Raw genomic sequence first — 17,481 nt, 5'->3', positions numbered from 1 at the left:
TTTTTCATAAATAACTTAAAGTATAAAGTTTGTAAATCAGGGAAGACAATTAGAGTTCTCTCCCGAGTAAATATTCATTAGAAAAAAAATTAAAGCACATCCAGACCAGGAGTATGACTTGGATACTGTATGAAAAGGATACTGTAAAGGTAAGATAAAAATAAATCAAAGGAAAGATCACAAGACATAAAATTTGTAGTCTGCCCACGAAAAAATCCTCTCATTCTCAGTTACATTGTACACATCACAGAAAAAGTCCCTCTCATGGCCTAGAATTCAGAACAGTTTGGAAGAAAGGGCATACAGCAGCCAAGAACAAGGAATGAAGAAAAAAGCTTGCCCGGGTCAGGAGTAGCAGAGTACCCACTAATGGCAGGCAGCCGCGCTGCGCAGCCCTGAAGGGCTTTCTCAGACTCAGCTCAGTGCTCAGCAGTGACACAGCTACTGTGAGCAGCAGGGCCTTCCCAGCACCATGGGTCTTTGTAAAGCAAAAACCAGATCTTTCCAGGGCTTGTATGGACAGGGTCAAGTTAGAAAACCAGGCACATGCTGGGGATGGTATTTTACTGCACATTCAGACAGCAGCACACGTGCTTGCTCCCACAGGTTAGGGATAAATTTCTGAGATTTAAAGTTTGTTGTACGGAAGAATGCAGTACACTGAAATCCTTACACCACACTGAATGGCCATATTTTTCACTTGAGCACACTCATTTTGCTTTGAGGTATCAATAAAGGGTTGGTCTTTAGTGTCTGCTAGTCCTAAATTTTTAATATATTAAATGTATTGCCAGTACACTTGTGTGAATATGGGAAAAAATAAATGACCTTGCAAATTAATTAGAGAAATAAATTAATAAGTGAAACAAATCAACTCTTTCTGTCAGTAGTGGAAGAAGTTCTATATCTGTATCTTCATATTATTAAGATCACATTTACACAAGTTTATTTTTCATAAGACTAAAGAAATGGAAAACTTTTTACAATGTGGCTATAAATTTGAAATATATACCTTGGAAAGCTTTTCATGTGTAACCACAGATTGGATGGCAAGACTTTTCCATCTTATTAAAAATTTTTGCACCTGCAATTTAGATAATTGTTATGATTTGGTTTGATTACAGCTAATACCTAGTCCATCAATTATAACCCAAGAACAAACATTTGTTTGGCAGTAGTATCTGAGATTTTGGTAGGTGACTCAAGAGGTTTACATAACAATAACTTATGGTCTGGCACAAATTATTCTTTTGTGATATAGCAGTTTTAAACCTGAGCCTTTCAGATCGCAATTTTTTGTATGTTTATCCTATGTGTAAAATTTATTCTTTAAATCATTTAATGTTTTTATGGAAGCCATGACTTCTTCTTTCATCTATAAAATCCCCACTGCCTATTTGATGCTTACTGCACAATTGTATTTGTGCCTAATGTCTCCCTCTGCTCCCCTATAAAACGGCATATGTTTGAGTCAACTTCTGGCAGAAAGCAACTCGCTCTGCAAACCCGACTGTAACTCAAATGAACATTTATCCCAGAACAATTGCATGAAAAGACTAATTCTGAAGTAGGGAGTAAGAGTTATTTATTATAGCTTCATGAAGTTGACTTAATAAAAGTGGAAAAGGTCTTGAAGTTTAAATAAGTTCACTATAAGAAAGTAAATTAGTAAAAAAAATTATCAAGGCTGTTTTCTAATATCCTTCACCTTAACAGAGTCCATTTGGCATATAGTGCTACCAAGAGGTCAGCTATAAAACACATTAAAAATAAATTAAATTAATAAAAATAAACACTCCTTTTGTTTAAAGAGGCTGTGTTTTTAATAACTAGTCTAAGGTAAATATATTCAAATACACTTAGAAAAACAAATAATTAAAAAAATAAAACCACTTGTTATTTCCTGGTCAATCAAGTTAGAAAGCAATTTAAGTAGAAAATGCATTTTTCAGATTTGATTTCTCATATAAAATTTGATAAACATTTACATTTTTTTCTGAGTTGTGTTATTTTAATGATTTCTGCTTAGAGGTAATTAGCAATATTTTAAGCTACAAGATGCCACAAAACCAGTAAAAGCATTGGAAGAAAAATCCTTTAAAAGTTAGGGGTTGTTTCCCAGGTTGACAACAAACAAAATTTCCTTCAAAAGAAAAGGTACCTTTGAAGAAAAAACACAGTCAGTAATTGGGACATTGCACAAGTTGTCATATAATATATTAAAGCCAGCCTCTCTGCATGTTGTTTCATGTATTTTCAGCCAAAGAAGAGAGAAGTATTTTCTCATTAAGAAAAATTAAACATACCAGATTTTTTTTTAATACTCATTAGTCAGTTTATTTTGTCAGATGCAAAAATTATTTAAAAAAAAAAAAAAGAAATTATTAGTATACAGAAAAATAAAATCACATGTGGGTCAAAAAAAGTAATTTAAACAATGTTTATTTATAATGGAATAACATATCTATATATACACTATTATTTCTGGAGTAAAGTGTCTGGGCTATATAGAGAAAAATACATGCAATCAGAATACTGATTTGGACTTCTTTGCTAATATTTTCTGTATTACATAGATTTTTTTCTTTCTGTAATTTGTTGTTTAAAAAATTAATGACTCTCATATGAGTTTCCAAAATATGTTTGGAAATTTTGATTCTTCTTGTTGTAGGAAAGCTTTTTTCTTAATCAGTGGAAAAAACAGTTATTTAAGGAGAGTAGCACCTCTACCTTTATTCTCTTTCCCCTTGTCCTTACCTGTCCAATGCAATCCACCTTTATTATCTTCTACTGGCCACATGTGCAGCCAGAGGGCAGAAGAAAACAGTGCAGGTGCTGTGATTCTGGGCAGGGGCTGGGATGTCCTCTTCACTTTTTCCTTTTAAACCCAAATCAGAGCCTATAGGACAAAATCACCTTGATGAGTAGTATTTTCACTTCTAATATATTGAAACATTCTATATATCAGGTCCTAATATATTTCACTCACTGTTTTATGCAGTATTTCTTAAGATAGTCTATGTTTGAGACTTTTAGGTACCTCAAAAGTAAACAAAATTGATTGAAAGTATTAAAAAGAAATTAGATGTAGACTTTCTTCTTTAAACTCACTTTGAAACTCACCCTCACTCTTGCAGAAATACATTTTCATCATAATTTTTGTACTTTAGCAGTTCCTTTTAAAGTACTTTGTATGAGTAAGCATTTAAGATATTATCTTTAAGAAAAGACATGCAATATAGAAACTGTTTATGTAGTTGAAGAGTTCTTTGAAAAAAAAATAAATGTATGCTGTGAAGCACAGCTGCAAAGAAAATTTCAAAGTATTTACATAAAGCTATGATCAGTATTTAAAGCTGCCAAAAAAAGACTAATTTTTTATCTTTATCCTGGTAGAGGATAGTACTACATTTTTTCTGTCAACTAAAGTGAATACTCAGCATGAAAAGCACAAGCAGCAATTTACTTCGAGGTAAGTTTCCAACAAAAACACTATTTAAAATGCATTTTCTTAATAAATTTCTGCATGTACAGTCATAGGAAATTCTGTCTGTGTTAGAGAAAATTATGCTGTTTTTCTCAGAGACAGAAAAAAGGGGCATAGGAAGTTTTCTTTAGTTTTCAGGTTTTATAATACTTGCAGCTTGAGCAATTTTTTCCCACTTAAAGGGCTGAGGTTCTTTAATATTGTAAAATATCTCTGATAGTCACAGATTTATGGAATAATGATGATTCGCAAAGCTGGGCTGCAGATATCATCCTGTCATCAGAGGGGAGAAGAGTGAATAAAACCCTATTAAATACGCTAGAACTTCAGGGAAAAAGAACAAGATAGAATTACTTTAGTCAACATGTTCTAGATGAGGGGGTACTTGCTATAGAAAATGAACTCTTCAAAACATTGTTATGTGCTCCCGGCTCTCACCATGACCAGGTCACCATAACTATCCTAGCAATGATTCTAGAGATGTCTCAACAAAATTAATTTTCTCATCAGCATGCTCTGAAAATATCCAGTTCTCCCAGTTTCCTAGATAGGCTTTCATGGATATTAGCTTCCAAGTAAAAGAAGAAATAAGTAAAGTTTCTGGGAAAAAAAAAAATACATCTGTAAGTGGGAAAAAATTTAATTCTTTGAGCAAATATATTTCATATCATAACTTATACTTTTGGTGAGTTATTGAACTGTTTTACATGAGAAGAGTTAATAATAAATTTCTGATAATTTTTAAGTAAGATGTTTTTTCAAGAATTATATACTTCATCACAAAGGTAGATGAGTAATAGCAGCATTTTACATTCTGTACTGTAGAATTCTCTAACAGACCAAGCACAACAAGGAAACAAAATTATGTCTCAAATAGACAAAAGCCCAGTCCAAGGAAAGATCCTATAGGTTGGGTATTCTTTGAGGGAGGAAAGAGAATTTGTTTGTTTTGTTTTATTTCTTTTTAGAAAGTGACTGGGACCTAATAAATTTTTTGTGGTATCCTTAAAAATAACCAATATAATAATAACCAATATAATATGATAACCAATGCTATCATATTACCATGAAAGTCACATTCTACCTAATCCAGTCTCCATTTTTTCACTACTTGCATCAATAAAATAAAAGATCTCTTGCTTTGACAAATCAATTTCAATTGTGGCTTCACCAAAAAAAACTATTCAATATATCCCCAAATGAACACATGCAGAAAAAAAAACATCACAATGTATAAGAGTATTACAGCAAATTTTCCTCTGATTTATTAAGTTAAAATCTCTTTAGTCATTAACAAGAAAGTTTTGATTTATTTTAGTAACCAACAATCCTACATCACTATGGACACACTTGGATATATGCTGCATTTAAAAAAAAAAATTCCTCTGCAGTAATGAAATTCCTGAATAGTTTGATTTGAGATTAAAAGAAGATATTATCTGTAATTAAGCTTTCCTTGTTAGAGAGAGACCACAGTTATAAACTGCCATATTTTTAAGGAAAAAAATACTATAAAATCTACTTTTATAGATACAACTGTAGGGTTTGGCTGTCTGTAATAGATAGATGTGGCCCAAGAAACAAAGCATTTGGAAAGGTTGAGAGAATTCCCTTAGAACCCCCCATTAAAAAATTTGTCAGCTAACCCTATTTCTTGGCATAGTGGAAATTTCCAGGCCATATTAAGTCTGTAAGAAAGATAAATCTCATATCCCCTCTGTACAAAGAAGTTGGGAAGGAAAATATGCAACACTTTTCTGTACACTTCTCTCTGAACATTACACATCGAGTTTGGAGCACCACAACAAATCTCCAAGTGCTATGAAATGTGGCGCAAAGGGCTAGAGGCAATATATGACCCCAGTCTGCTATAACAGGGGTGATAGCTGCTGCTCCTCTGCTCCAGCCTCCACAGCAATATTCCCTGCATGATGTAGATGATAACTGCTGCTGGTGAGGAGAGCAAGATTTTAGGAGAATCCTCAGCATTTCGAGGGAAATCCTGACACAATGCGCATGCGTGGGTGGATAAGAAGGACATTGAAATGAGATAGTGATGGATTTTTTGGATTAGATGGATTGGGAACAAGTACAGTTTTACTGATTTCTAAAGTAAGGAAAAAGAAAAGAACTTATAGTTTTGATAACAGAAATTATTTTCTTCTACCTGCAGAAAAGAACAATTTATATTTTTTTTTAAATTATGGTTATTAATTATAAGTTGCTATTGATTTTTAAGAAGGAAAGCCTACTTTTACTGTACTTCCAAATGTGCTTCAATTCTCCAGGGATGTTTTCTGAGAGACTCCAACAACCATTAATATCTTTGACTTTTTAATGTATCACAATATCAATAATTTAAAAGGTTATTCTAGAAGAATTTTTAAAGTGCTCTACTGGTTTTACTGTTAAAAAACTATATCCCTTTCTGCAGTAAAATATTTGTGCACATATGTTACACCAGATAGCTTTACTGAGCTATTTACATAAAACTGGAACTTTTTTCTTTGTAAACCTTTTTATCTTCATCTTTCAGTAGTCCAAACTACTTTCATCAACTGGGAAATACATTTGCCTTCTGGGAAATTCCCCACAGTGTTTCTGAGTTCTGCACAGAATTCTAGAGTTTTGTATAGAACACTTTTATTTCCTCTCCACTTGTTTCATGGTTTAGTTTGGTCAGCAATTGTGCTGCCTAACGGATAGTTCCAAAATTGCCATTAAATAATGAGCAGATACAAGGTTGAAGTAAGTTACAGAACCCTGCTAAGATTTCTGACAAGGCCTGGAACTCTACAGCTACAGAAAAACTTCATGGATCTGAGTTTTTTCTATCCCTAGATGTTCAAAGAAGACAACCTCAGAGTTAAACCTGATAGTTATGAACTTTGAAATGCAGTATAGGTATCTAAAATTGTATTTTCATCACCTGCCATACAGGTAACTACATTTTGTTGTTTTTATTTCTGTAATGTTTAATGACAGAAAAATCACATAGCTGCATCCAAATTTTTATATATATATATATATATATATATATATATATAAAAATTTTTATTTTGTATATGTGTGTGTGTATGTGTGCATGTGTGTGCATATGTATGTATATATATAATGAATGATATATGCATATTTTTCATTTCATTCATATATGAAATATGATATATCATATATCTGATCATATAAGTAGGAATGTTAGTAAAATAGTAGAAATGTAATTAATCTAAATATAACATTTTTTAAATGTAAAGAAGCTGTAGGTTATATTGTATGTATATTTTATTTCACAAAATAATTAGTTGTTCTTAACCTTTTAAATACTTAAACTTTAAAATAAAAGTAAAATCCATATTTTTATAAGCTCTTCAATAGACCTTACGAGAAATGGTTAAAAAATACTATGAATCACAGATAAATTAAGAGAAAAATGAAAATTTAATTTTGGAAAAGGACCAAACTAATGATTTTCTATTTAAAAATTCTCACCTTCCCACAAAATAGTACTGTATAAGCAAAAATACTCTAACTTTTCCAAGAAAGGTATTATGGTAATTAACTGCCATAATAATAATTAAGTGGTCTTTCATTGAGGGATAAAATTTGTTCTTAAGGGTTTACTTTTGCTTGCATTATCATTGTTTTGGTTTTTATCAGTTCCCTTCTACACAGAATATCTCCAAAGTAAGCTTATATTTCCCTGAATGGAATTCCTGGAAATGAAGTGACTTATTTCCCTGAAACAACTACTCAGAAAATTTATATAAATTTATATAGTATATTTCAACTTCTTTTGCTCCATTTTGTTGTGATCAGCAGAATTTAATATTTTGCCTCCTATGCCAGGAAAAAAGAAACCACAAACACAACACACAGTGCAGAGCATCATATGAACATATTTTTTCTTATGTTGCTGACAAAAATTCTCATTTTATGTTTTCCCTGAAAAGCTGCACTTAAAAGTGACTCAGGAAATATGTGTTATTACCCTTTTTCAGCCTTTTCCATGAGTAAGTCATTCTTTTTCTCATTTCTTTCAGTAAGTTTACTCACTGACATATTCTCCTGAATACTCAGTCTACACACTTGGTGCTTGCATTACAAAAGGTGGAGGGTGGAAATTGTGCAATATTTCAGCTCCAGAGAGTTAAACAATTTCTTTCCAGAATTATGGAGACCTATGAATATTGACTTTTGATTTTATAGGGCAAAAAATTAATTCCTTCACCATCATTCATCTTCTAGTTAGAAAAATAATTTTTGCATTACATACAAATTGAAGAGGAAAATTTGCCTCCCACAGATGTCAGTAGCCCATTTGCCATGCAGCTCAGTAATTTCAAAATAGATTACTGCTTGATGCATTTTTTTCCCCTCAGGATTTCTCGTTCTCAGTTTGTTTTTAAATTTAATGCATGATAAATTCACAAAAAAAAAAATTATTTCTTGCTCTTAGTTACTGAGAGACTTTGCATAAAAAACTCATGTTGCCAGCACTGGACTAGAAAATCTTTTTACCTCTAAACTGTCCACACCTAAATTTTTGTATTTTTTGTAAACAGGAGTGAAATTTCTGCCTGATTAATGTATACTGATGGATCCAGTCTATTGCTATAGACCTTACCTACATTTTTATTCTCAGCACTCTATAAACTAATACAAAAAGAAAGCCCAACTATATTTTTCTTAAATTTCAAACCTCAAGTTGCAGCTGAGGGTCAACCCAGATGTTTTTGCAAGCCAGATATTTACTTTAAGTTTTTCATGTAATAACCCTCTATAATCAATGCAACTCCAGGAGGCAATTTCACCCATCATAAGTCAACTGACAGAAATAAATGGACTAAACAACCCTCCACAAGTATTGCTGGGATTCACTGAGTGCAGAGTGAGCCTAGCTAGCATAAACCAAGCATCAAACTGTAGGTAATAAAAATAAGGTAAAAGATCTCTCATCCTAAGTTTTGGAGGGTTTTCTGGTGTAAAATTGCAATAAATTATTATTAGTTTTTGTAGGATAAAATGGTAAATACTCATGGACATCTACAAAATTTTATCCTTTTTACTTCTAATATTTCCAATCATTATTTTGTATTAGCTTTCCCAACAATCAGTTTTGGTTTTAATTCTGTTAATGAATACAGACAATGGAAAAAATTATTTTCAATTTCCATCTTTTCTTGACTAATGTCTCACCTTAACCTCCTCTATACAAATAAGTATGGCAAAGCTTAACTTAGTGTGCAGATTTATATTTTATGTGTCACCACTCCCTTGAACTCTCTGTTCTCTCCACTCCAGGTTCACAATGGAGCACCTGGACTCTGCAGTGACTCTCCCTTCTCCCTGAACAAATGTCTGCCATCATTCAAGTACAAGCAGTACATATTACAAGGCCCAGGTAATCACTCATGATGGAAAAGCAGTGTTCCTACACTGTAGCTTCAAGTATACAGATATTTCTTAACAAATTATTTCCTGTTAATTAATAAAGAAACTGTGAATTACCAGAAAAATTTTAAATCATAACTCTTATCAGCTAGGGTACCTAATAAGTATTTTCTGTGTCAGAAAATCTTTACATCTATACATGTATAGATGTATTTCAATACATCTAAGAAATACCTGTATATACATTGAATAGCAAAAAGTGTTCAATGTATTTCTATACTTTCTAAGAGAGAGAAAATATTGCTTTTTATTTTTAAAGAAGTCCAGCCTTCCAACCTGCAAAAGATCAATTTACTCAAAGTGAGCTTTTCTAAAAGCTAAAAGACTTTTAGTTTCTTCAATACTACAAGCTCATGTTGAGAAATCTAGTTTGTTCTTTGTAGTAAAATATGATTATTCCTTTCATTCCTTGCATTATAGTTGCACTTATCCTACAGAGTCAGGCATGAATGACCATAGTATGTACACGGACTGAATGAACAGACACATAGTGTAGACCAAAATTGAGACCAGCAAAGCCACACAGAGAAAGTGCCCATGTACCTCATACTTTTCTCATTCTTTGGGACTTCTTTTAAGACATGAAAGCAAGCCTCAAAATCTGGGAATTTTTTTAGAGGTCACAAAGCACCTTTCATCAAATGCAAATATTAGAGAGCCTACATGGTTTTCCCATGAAAAGAGCTAATGAGGGGAGAGAAGGGGAAGGAAAAAATTAGTTTTTCTACTGTGTATTTAACTTGTCTGGGTTATATTTACTGATGTTTGATTTAACTAGACACATGAACATTTACAATCTTATATTACACAGCTCCTCTGGAAGCAGTGCTGTATTTGTTTATTAAGTTATTTATTAAATAAAGCCCTTCAATGCACTTCTAAGTGACAGCTATTATTTAAGAAATCTTTAATATTATTTTTGATAGTCATAGGTTCTGTCATTAGTAGGGCAGACTAACAAATTATCAATGACATGTTTATGCTACCACTGGTATTCCCTGGCAGCCAGAACCAGAACATGGAAGTAAGATTTTTGGAAAACGGTATGTATACCATTTTTATGTATTTATTTATTTATTTATTTATTTATTTATTTATTTATTTATTTGCACTGAGTTTTGCATTAATTAAAAGGAAATGATGGTGGTGTGCTCCTAAATTGGGCTACTGGCTTTATTGCAAGCAGAAGATGCCATACTTCTTTGGTCTTTGTGGGCAGCTCATCTTTATGACAACCATTTTATTTTGTATGTCATTAGAGACTCGAACATGGCAGGACTCCATGATTTCTGAATTGCAATTGGATTTGGATTGCATTTCACCTTTTCTTGGTAGAATATTCACTTTTTCTAGGACTAATTGACTTAAAATGATGGGGCCAGAAGTTTGCTGTGGGAGGTAGTGAGGGAGCAGGGCAGGCCGTGGTGGGAGCCAGAGGCAGCCTCGGTGTCGGGCATCAGGCATCAACCCCACACGAAGATGGGACTGCTGGAGTGCTTAAATTCCTGGCAGCTGATCTGCTTCTTTCTGTGTCCCAAGGAACCGGACATGCCTAACAGCTATGGGATTACCAAATGCACAACACATTTGTGCTGCCTGAGGAGTCACCAGAGGTACGTATATCATGGATCCTGGATTTGACTCTGAGTTGCTTGTAACATTTCCTCTAAATCAGAACATTCACTCTATTTTTAAAAAGTAGACTGAATAAGACTCCAAGGCTATGGAAATACTGTGTGTAATTTCAAGACAATGGAGCCGCATCTGACTTTTCTTCAATGGGGAAGAGTCCCCTGTGCTTTCTGCTCTATCATGTTTAAGTATTTCACAGTCCAGGCATGTGCAGTAGTCTTCTGAAAGCAGCATTTCCAAAATAAACTATTCAGCCTGATAAAAAAATGGAGATCCTAGTCCACAGCTGTTACAGATGTGTAAAATTCCAATGAAGTTAATGTGGCCATGGGGATTTCTACTCCTAGACCCAGAGAATTGAATACTTTCAAAACAGAACACAAATAAAGTCTTACAATAGTGTCATAAGACCTAATAATAAGTAATGCACAACAGTATAAAGGATAGCTTGATACCTGGAGGCAAGAAGAAGTGCAAAAGGATGGATATGCATTTAATATTTGCAATCTAGGAGGTACTGTAATTTCTGCGTAATTGCTGTAATTGTCCCCAATATTGTGTTCTGTCTGATAGCCAAGCATCACTATATATCATATTTATGTAGCAGCCTTCTCTACAGCTAAAATATTTTCATATTTTGCACAAGTCCTGGAAGATAAAATCTTCCTGACAGGACAAGCAGACTCTAGAGTTTACTATAGTCAAAAAAACACTGATGTTAAACTAGTTGCATTTAAGTTCTGAAATTTGAATTTTAACTGTTTGTTTTTGAAACCAACTCAGAATGTACTCTTATGAAGCAGGTGTGTTGCAACCATTAAAGTAAACATTAGTCCTACCTGGTTTTGAAGGAATCTACAGAACGCAGTTAATATCATCCCATTTCTATGACTAGAATTTCCCTAAAATTATTTAAATATGTGAGATCAAGAGATAAATTATTTAAATTTTTTTCTGAGAAGATTTTGTGCTTGGTGATAAAACATGGGATTGCAGTCCTTATCTAATCTGATATAAAGTATATTAGGCTTTCTATAAGGTACTCAGCTCTGCTTCCTCATCAGTAGGTAAAAGTTTGTTACTTAGAAGAAAATGTCTTCATAGTTCATAGACCATAATCTGTCCCTGCACTACTCAATAACTACAGTGTGATTACACCCTTTATTCTCCAAATTTACCTTTAAATGATAAGAAATCAAAAAGCAGTGTGATAAGGTTGAGCTGGTATAAGTGTCATCCTCTAGTTTAAACTTTAGCCCAGATTTTGTAAGCACAAAAGCCACAGTTACCTCCTTAATAATGTATCATTTTTAACATATTCATTCTCAAATATGTAGAGAAGAAAAAACAGAGAATAAGCCTGGACTAACTGCTGTCCTGGTAACCCAAATGTCTCCTGTCATCTAGGAAAAGTCATGTTCAGTTCTGCTATCAACATCCAGAGATATTGAAAAGGAAAATTATTCAGAAAGTGATTGAGCTGGAGTCAGTCAAAAGACGAAGACTTGTCAAAACAGCCCTAGCCCTACACCATCAATATTGTCAACCTTGTTCATTTATCTAAGAGGTAATATAACTACATTATAGAGGGATCTATACAAAGATGAAAATATCTATCACATGAAGGCATAAATGCATCAAATTTTCATGGAACACAATTAGACAAAGTTGAACTGTTGAATATAGGTTACTACTGAGAACAAGAGATGGCTCTGTTATGGTATTACAATCCACCCACTGAAAGTCTACTTTAGAATACCTGCAAATTCTGGCCCTGATGTAGATACTGTGTTCATAGATGACTTTATAAGAGCTATAAAAAAAATCTCTATTCAATTTATTAACCCCTATTGATGTACTATAGACAGTGTAAATACTATTACCAAGGAAATGTAAACAGTTGGGTATTACTGCCATTATAAAGAAAAACTTGAAGTCAGGAGCAGTGTTCCTTCCAATACTTCAGTAATATGATTACATACAAAATATCTGGAAAAGAGAAGGGATAAAATCAACACTCAATTTTAGCAAGAAAATGTTATATAATTACTGAAGTTAATGTCCTTTCCTTGAAAAGTTTAAGTTGCAGAACAATTAAAAACACATGTTTACTTGAAAGCCTTTTGTGAAGGATGTTTAGCTGCAGCATGAAATCACTATATATGTGAATGTAAAATCTCCCATTCTGCTAAATGCCATTCAAATCAACATTAAAATTGTTATGAACAAAACAGCCTGGCTGGGACACTTGGCTCCAACTCTGTACTGACATTGAAATGTTAATTAGCTAATTGCTCCTGGGAATCACCTACAACCCCACCCACACTAAGACTGGAATGCAAAATAATCCAGTGGAATCATGGGAGGGGGTTTTGGGGATGAAAAACACCCCTAAAATGGAAGGCTGGGCACAGTGGAGGGGGCTGGATGGATGTGCTGGTTGAAGAAAAGGGAACCTCATCCTTAGTCTGTGTCTGACCTGTCACCATAACCTGCAGAGTACCAGACTGGACTGGGCTGTGGGAAGCAGGAGCAAAGGAGACACACATTTCCTGGTGTTACCAGGAGGGAAGGAGAGAGACAGATGCTGCTGAACTTTGGCAGCAGGCTCTGCACATCCCCTCACCCTTTGGCTACCAGTGTGCCAGGAGGAAAGGAGAGAGGACAATCTGCTGGGACTTCAGATGCAGACTGCACACCTCTTCAACTCCAGCTACCAGCATGCCACGGAGTCTGCAGGGACAGACTCTGCACGCCTGCTCACCCTTCGGCTACCAAAGAAGCTACAACAGCGGGGGCGAGCTCCTTGTCGAGCCCCCTGCCGAGCTGACTTTTTAATAAAGAGCTGAACATTAATAAAGGCATAGACCCTGCTAATTTCAAAAATCAGTCCCATTTATAATGCTAACCTACTTATCCATAAAACATAACCCTAAGGATTTGTCATTGGAACTGATCACAACCATAACTATGTAGCATTTTGAAATTCTTTGAGAAGGCAGACTTCTTTTTTCATTTTTTTTAATGGTATAAATACTTAATATTTAATATTTCACTTTTCTGCTTCACTGGTCAATGAAATAATACAATGGAATATTTCTTTTTCTTCTGTCCTTGGATTACATAATTGTGAATTTATTTGAAAGAAGGGGAAAATAAATGGATAATTCATCTGAGGTTTTCTCCAATGGAAACAAAATGAAGACAACTTGCAAGATAGAGATGACTGAAAGGGACAATAAGAGGAGAAAAACAGGTCCAATGAAATTTATAGCATTTAATTCCCATTTTTCTCTTTATCAAAAAAGCCTGACAACTATTTAAAAACATATGGTTTTTTCTCAGTAGAAATAGAAAAAGTCACATGAACTGTCTTTCTGGAAAATCAGTGCTGCCCTATCACATATTTAGAAAGTAAATGCACCAAAATATTCTTGAAAGAATGTATATAAAATCATCTTTTATTCTGACTTTGACTTTATTTATGTTTTACATTACTTTCACCAAAAAAGAGACTGAACAAAGGAACAACAATATTGCTTACAGCTACAAAAGAAACAGCTTGTAACCAATAATTAATGTTCAAATTCTAAGTTCAACTGTGGACAGCCTAAGTAACAAGCTTAGCAGGCTTAGGTTAGGTATGAACCTAATTAACCTATTAGGACAACCTAAGCATGATGGGTTAGCTATATCGTGGGAGACTCCCACAGGGAATGTTGTGATGTTCAGCCTAGTACTAACCAACAAGAAAGGCCTTGCTAATGCAAAGGTTGTGGGCAGCCTTGGCTGGAGTGACCAGAGAGATTGTGGAGTTCAGTACTGAATGAAAAGATAGCAGGATAGAGTGAAAAATTATGGCTGTGGTCTTCTGGGGAGTAACTGGCCTCTTCAGGGACCTACTTAGAAGAATCCCATGGGATAGAGCTCTAGCAAAGAAGGGAGTCTAATGTTTAAACACCACTTCCTCCAAGCTCAAGACCAGTGCATCCCCATGATGAAGAATCAAGCAAAGGTGAGACTTGCATGGACAACCCAGGAGGTCTTACTGCCACTATAATTAGGGCAGTAGCTAATTATATGGAATATGAAATGCTTATTTTAATGACAAATAAATAAATAAATAATATATAATAAATAATAATAAATAATAATTTTTATAATTAATAAAAAACTTATTTATCATTAATAAAAACTAACCCCTTAATACTTGTGTATTACCAAGTAATGTCAAGATACTATATAAATGTGCAAAGACCATTTTCAAATGGAATAGTAAATGGAAAATATCTGTTATTGAAGATCTCAATATGGTAGTCTCATGTAATGATATAAAATTAAATTAGTATTTATGTACTTAATATATCAATATTTCATTTTAAAATATTTATTTATTCCCTCAGAAGAAGAAATTCAGGTTGTTATTTTTTTCCTCCATCAATTCCCTGTTCAGAATATCTTCTTTCCATCATACTCTCAGATCCATGGTAATTCTCAAAACATATCTCCTTTAAGACTTTGGATTCTTTACTAAGCATATTTCTATTTTAGTCCCAACTGTATTTATATTCTTTTCTTTTAGTTGAATAAACAGAGAATAAATGACAGCTGTATTCCCAACTTGGAATCCTGTAGCATATATTCCAGAGTGTGTATTTACCCACATGTGCTGGTTGAGACTGGGGCAGAGTTAATTTCCTTCACAGTGGCTGTCATGGGGCTGTGTTTTGGATTTGTGTTGAATACAGGGTTGATAACACAGAGATGTTTTTGTTTTTGCTGAGCAGGGCTTACACAGACCCAAGACCTTATTTGCTTTTGTATTTTGTGAGGAAATTGGGGGTGCCTGGAGGTTGGGAAGAGACACAGCCAGGACAGGTGACCCAACTGACCAAAGGGATATTCCAGAGCATCTGACATAAAGTGGGGGGAAGAAGGAGGAAGAGGGAGATGTTTGTAGTGATGGTGTTTGTCTTCCCAAGTCACTGTCGCATCTGATGGAGCCCTGCTTTCCTGGAGATGGTTGGACATCTGCCTGGCATGGGAAGCACTGCATTCATTCCTTGTTTCATTTTCCTTGTGTATATAGCTGCTGTTTTCCCTATTAAACTGTCTTTATCTCAACCCATCAGTTTTTTACTTTTATCCTTCCAACCCTATCCCCAGTCCTGCTGGTGTCAGAATGAGCAAATGACTGCCTGTGCCTTGGTGTTGGCTGGGGTTAAACCCTGACACTTCATTACCTGCCTGATTTGTCCACAGTTCTATACAGTGCATTTGAAGTGCTCACTCTGGAATCATCAAGCACTATCTTAGTTGTCATTTATGGATGATCAAATAAAGCTTATTCAGTAATTCTCAACAATTAAGACACTAGGTAAAGGAGAAACCGAAGAAAAATATTACAAGTTTCACTTACAAGACTAATGCAACTTTAAAATCTCTGCCCTGAATTATAGGAGACACTGAACTCCATAGAAGGCACGATGAGACAGTTCCAAACTGACTCTTGGATGACTATCAGCTCTTTCATACGTCTGATTATAGTCAATAGGGATAGATAATCAATACAAGCAGTACTGCCTCAAGTCATTTCAGGTCAGGATGGAGATGCCTACCAGTATCGGCAATACTTTCTCACCTTACTCAAACCACCATCCAAATGTAGACATCTGAATTTAAATCTTTAAAAATTAATACAATCCTCATAATATGAGTTCAGCAGCATCTTAGTTTATATCATCATGTGATGTAGTTGAAATTATATATTTCTCTGTTTACTACTCCTCCTCTGCCTGACAGAGACAAAATCAAGAATGATTCACTTCACACAGCTCTCTTCTTCAAGTCCCATGACATACTGACCTTTTTGGCTCAACCAGCTAGGTGTGTTGTACTTCTCAGTATAAGCACTCAGAGATTACTTGTGTGTTAGAAGCAAAACAGTGTAACTGCTTTCCCTTATCTTTACTGTCTGCACATTCTTTGTAGTAGTTACCCACATATTGCTGCCAGTTCTTTGCACTTGTATGAGAGATTTAAGCACAAATGACTGAAAGAGAGGTAAACAGCAATGATAAGTATGACACAAGATCACAAAATATTTTCCTTGCTCTTACCTGAGTGTTTCATGCCCTTGTGTTTTTCTGGGTTTTAGGTAACTGTCAGGATGTGATAAAGGCAGGCATACTTCTTTTCAGCACTGTGAGAACCCTGGAGCACTGACCATTCATTTAAAGGGGCCTGGCACCTCACCAGAGGAAACCACATGAGACACTTCTCTTTTGAGATCAGTTAGAATGAGAACAGTTTGTCACACTATTCACTATTCACCAATACATTCATATTTCTAGGTCCAGCAGTCAACAGGGGAGACATCAGATACCAAGTGCTAGGCTACCTTCCCTTTCATCTACAAAGAATTAAAGCTTTAACTGATGACAATGATTTATTGAGCCCTGCCAGCATGACAGAAAATGCAAAGGATAGGCCTAACTAACACAGAAATCTAAAACGGAAACAGCTCTTTTCATTCTTAGGCAAAAGGTTTCTGTAACTGTAAGTACTTACACATGCACAATACTTTCACGTCCTTCTAACCAAATCAGGTAATTTTTCTTTTCATGCTAGCTAATCCTATTGAGCAAATTATACCATGAGAAAAAAGAGGTTCTACATTTTGCTTTTTTTATTGAAACTGCTTACTGGCTCCAATACAACTCTTAGCTCCCTGATCAAGAATGAAGAGTCAGAAGACATACACTTTCAGCTGTTAACTGAGCTTATTACCATGGAAATTCCAGAGACCAAAGTACAGTATTCACAGCATGCTAATGTTGCATAACCTCCTTTCAGAGCAGGATCCCCTTATTTTATAGTAGCCCACCCAGTAACAGAAGCTGGCTGGGAATGAC

At 34.6% G+C, this 17,481-nt stretch overlaps 1 long non-coding RNA gene across 5 annotated transcripts in view; it reads right to left on the bottom strand.

Annotated features, from left to right (window-relative positions):
- Positions 1–16,842, bottom strand: part of LOC115490975 (uncharacterized) — a 39,144-nt gene extending 22,302 nt beyond the window's left edge. For all 5 annotated transcript variants that reach the window (XR_012052831.1, XR_012052832.1, XR_012052833.1 and 2 more), the window contains exons 1-2: positions 16,687–16,842; positions 2,758–2,899 (exon numbers count right to left, since the gene is read on the bottom strand). This is a non-coding gene — a long non-coding RNA (uncharacterized lncRNA). The remainder of the gene's footprint in view (positions 1–2,757; positions 2,900–16,686) is intronic.
- Between the last annotated feature and the right edge of the window lie 639 nt (positions 16,843–17,481).

The sequence above is a fragment of the Taeniopygia guttata genome, chromosome Z, assembly GCF_048771995.1.
Source record: "Taeniopygia guttata chromosome Z, bTaeGut7.mat, whole genome shotgun sequence".
Classification (NCBI taxonomy): domain Eukaryota; kingdom Metazoa; phylum Chordata; class Aves; order Passeriformes; family Estrildidae; genus Taeniopygia; species Taeniopygia guttata.
The sequence above is the reverse complement of the archived record's forward strand: the minus strand, read 5'-3'. Positions and strand labels throughout refer to the sequence as shown.